At 37.5% G+C, this 4,076-nt stretch overlaps 2 long non-coding RNA genes across 2 annotated transcripts; both read right to left on the reverse strand.

Annotated features, from left to right (window-relative positions):
• Positions 1-781: 781 nt before the first annotated feature.
• Positions 782-2,437, reverse strand: LOC107861424. Its single transcript, XR_001671810.2, has 4 exons — positions 1,816-2,437; positions 1,520-1,719; positions 978-1,032; positions 782-839 (listed from the first exon to the last, which is right to left on the reverse strand). It is a non-coding gene; the product is annotated as an uncharacterized LOC107861424 (long non-coding RNA).
• A 62-nt stretch (positions 2,438-2,499) lies between these two features.
• LOC124896109 lies at positions 2,500-4,076 on the reverse strand. Its single transcript, XR_007052558.1, has 3 exons — positions 3,898-4,076; positions 3,428-3,785; positions 2,500-3,334 (listed from the first exon to the last, which is right to left on the reverse strand). It is a non-coding gene; the product is annotated as an uncharacterized LOC124896109 (long non-coding RNA).

The raw sequence follows: 4,076 nt of genomic DNA on the forward strand, positions 1-4,076 counted from the left end.
TTTTGACAATAAAAAAATCCAAAGATACTTATCTCAATATGTACCAATAGAACTGCATTTAATGTCCACATGATGTTTAGCAGCATGACTATCAAATGTAAGCAAACCCAAGATATAACATTCTTAGCCCATCAATCCTACAGAAATTCTTCCAGTGATTACACAATTAGATCTTGGTTGTAACAACCTTTGAGGTATTTTTTTCTTAAGCGAGTCACTAGTGGCTAATGCCTAAAAAAAGGGCAGCCCGGTGCACTAAAGTTACCGCTATGCGCGGTGTCCGGAGAAGGTCCCCACTACAAGGGTGTATCGTACGCAGCCTTACCTTGCATTTCTACCAGATATCAGAAAATAATTTAGATAGTGGCTTAACAACTTCTAAAACCATATACACCGGTGGAGCTTGGATGCTAAACCCAAGTTAATTACACTAATGTCATGTTAGTATTTCCACCATTATAAAATTTCCTACATGTTATCATGAGACTATTTATATACTTTTGTTACTCCGACCTATAAATGTATTAATAATGATAACATAGGTCAGCCCATTCTGCTACCATAAGAATGATTGTAGGTAGTAGCTACTCACTATATTTGCTTCAGAACCAGACTAGGGATGGGAAGATGAGGTGGAAAAGTTCTTTTATTGCTTCCAAATCACCACCTTCTCTAATATCAGATGGACATGAACATGCGACATACATCAGCCATTGCTCTAGCTTCTTGTTGTCCTGCATATATATATATATATATATATATATATATATATATATATATACACCTTTCCTCCCAACTCAGCAGGCTTTATGTGAGCAAGCCACTGAATAACTTCCAATCTGCATGTAGCATCAACATTATATGAAACTTCAAACTTTCTGCACAGAATTACTCAAGTTTGAATTTTAAAATAAGGAACTGCATGAATGATTTAAGGAATGGAACTTCAAATATTCAATCACTTTATATATATATACCTTTCCTCCCAACTCAGCAGGCTTTATGTGAGCAAGCCACTGAATAACTTCCAATCTGCATGTAGCATCAACATTATATGAAACTTCAAACTTTCTGCACTGAATTACTCAAGTTTGAATTTTAAAATAAGGAACTGCATGAATGATTTAACGAATGGAACTTCAAATATTCAATCACTTTAACAATGAATAAAATGTTCTCATAGAAGGCATGCTTCATGGAAGAACTCTGAAATCCATCAAACAAGCAGCAATGCACAGCATGATGGAACGGGCATTCGTCTATTTTTCCTAGGAGGAAAAACTACTCGTGAGTAATGGTAAGCAAAGAATTACATTTACTACCTTTAAGTGTTTTACATTAAGCTATTTGTGATTTTGTAGGTGGACTACCATTTCACACAAATAATTCCACGGCGGGGTTGTTTTGGCTTCCCCAAGTATACCAAAAAGTACTCATGAAAGATAAATGACACACTAAAGCATGATGCTGAGGACATTTTCACATGTTTCAGATGTCAATAATTTCACAAATTGCTTACTTTGCTTCCTGAACAGAACTTGGACACAACTCCACTGCATGCTTGACAAGCTAGCTAAGACAGCGGGCCCATCTGTTCTTATCCGGGCTCTCAAAGAGTATATATAGACTGGAGAGTAAGCTCAGGGGGTACCCATTCAGACTCTCGCCTCAGATCAAATGGACGCCCCGAATCCCAGTAAAACTTCGAACAATATCATCCTGCAGAAGAAAAGATCCTTATTAGATATGCTCTAGAATTACCTAACCAAAAATAAGAGAATGTCAGGATGCATTAAAAGGGAAAGAGAATGCTACCCGCCCCATGCTCTTCTAAAACATCAATTATGAATATGGTTTCAGCTTCATCTTTCAAATTATGATCTGATTGTTCATGCAATAAGAGTTCCCTTGTATAATTTCCTAAAGCACGAACACAGCGCACTAACTCCACGGCTATGTGCCGGATCTGACTATCCACTGAACTAAGGAATATAAGACCAACTGCATCTCTCTCAGAAGCACGAAGTTCTGTTTCTTGAGAGTGATGGAAGAGGATTTCTTGAATCCCTCCATTCTCTGCACACGCTTTGCATCAGAAACATCATACTCCACCTTATTATCAGTTAGACAAGCTCTCCAATAATGCATGAGCTACAGAAGGTGCCCCAGCGAAGTCTGAATGAGAAGAGGGAACTCATCTGGAAGGCGTAGAATTAAGTTTGACATCCCTCTCATAACTGAAAAACGAGGATGCGGCAGGTACCCACGATCCGATTGAGTAATTGTACCACTTCCTCACATGCACCAGGATCAATACTGATGCCATGTTGAGGTATTATCTCAGTAATTTAGCACTACGGCCAACTTCTTCAATCAGATATGGTATGCACTTCAGAACTGAGCGGAGTAGATATCCCTAAGACTTCTCTTTTGTTGCAGCATCTGGGCACAACAAAAGAGTATTGTATATAAAAGCAATACTTCACACAATGTAGAGGGGCAGTTCAATCTACCAAACCAAAAAATACTTTTTAGGAGATGAATAGAATGTTAATTGTGGCTAGTTTATTGGTATCAAACCTCAAAAATGTGGATGATGAATCAAGATTTAGTGTGATGATTTTACATCGTAAACCATAAACATAACACAAAGCAGTATAAAGACAAGCAGCATTTAGCAGAGACAAAAGATTGACCGGTGAATGAAAGACTTCAAAGTTGTAAGAATATGACATGAACAATCAAAGTTTAATATGTCAAACTTGCAGCATTGAATGAAAATGAAGCTTGAACATCCACACATGCTTACCGAGACAGATTAATGCAATTAGATGCAACCACCACACATAGTTCTGTCGTTCATGCTTTAAGGGGCATACTTTCAATACACTAATCGGATAAAAGGTATGCACATCCATGATGGATTATCACTCGATACAAATAACACATTTTCAACAGGAAAGCAGTTAAGAAAAGCATCTTAAGGACGTAACAGTCATAAACAAAATAAAGTACAAAATACTTGAATTAAATTCCAGATTTCAGCTAACCTACCATAACAATATACAAGTTAAATCCCATCAATCTTCAAGAGTATAAGTGTTATTTGTAGTGTAGATAATTACCCATAGCGGTCCTTGAAGAATTAAGAAGCACCTGGCTATATGTCCTATGAAAAGATCTCAAAATTGAAAGTGTTATTTGTAGTGTAGATAATTACCCATAGCGGTCCTTGAAGAATTAAGAAGAGCCTGGCTATATGTCCTATGAAAAGATCTCAAAATTGAGTCAATTGCAGCCTTCACTTTTGGGATGAAGTGGCCAACACCACAAACTGCCGCATATGTGATAAAGAAAGTCATGAGTTCAGAATAGCAAGGCCAAATGAATAAAAAACACCAATGAGACCCAACTATATAATTATTACCATGGAGAATTTCCAAGCCAAAATGCTGGCCGGTAGGAGACATGACAATGGCAAGCAAAGCACGAAGACGAATAACTTTTGATTCACTTGGACCGTGTTGCTTCATTAACTCCAATATCACATCATTCATAGCAAATTCAATGTTATGTTAAGCAATAGTCACACAGAATTCGATGAGCTTATCATGTTGTACATCCTGTGTAAGCATGCCCATTCTGAGAAATGTAAGGAGCTGTCTTGTTACACTGTCTAGGTAATCCCACACACGATTTGGAGGCTGAGAATCACCGTGAACACTCAAGTAGAATCTCCGTACACGATGTAAGCAGTCTAAGGCCATGAATCGATGGTTCTTATCCTATGAAAAGGATCGATATTATATGTGTGCTGAAAAATCTTCAAAAAGGAAGCCACAAGCCCACAACAAAGTAAATACTTTTTTGCCAATAAAGACTATAATTACAGCTTACCTTCAGAAGCTTATACAGTTGCTCCATGTGAGGACCAAAGTTACTAACAAAAACACGTGGATCACCAAGACACAGAAGAAGCGTCACTAAAGGATAGCCAACCTAGAGTTGCAGAACAAATTAGACAAATTAACAACAACCCAAGAACAAAGAAATAAGTGATTACAACAATTGGGGTG

Source organism: Capsicum annuum, chromosome 2 (genome assembly GCF_002878395.1).
Source record: "Capsicum annuum cultivar UCD-10X-F1 chromosome 2, UCD10Xv1.1, whole genome shotgun sequence".
Classification (NCBI taxonomy): Eukaryota; Viridiplantae; Streptophyta; class Magnoliopsida; order Solanales; family Solanaceae; genus Capsicum; species Capsicum annuum.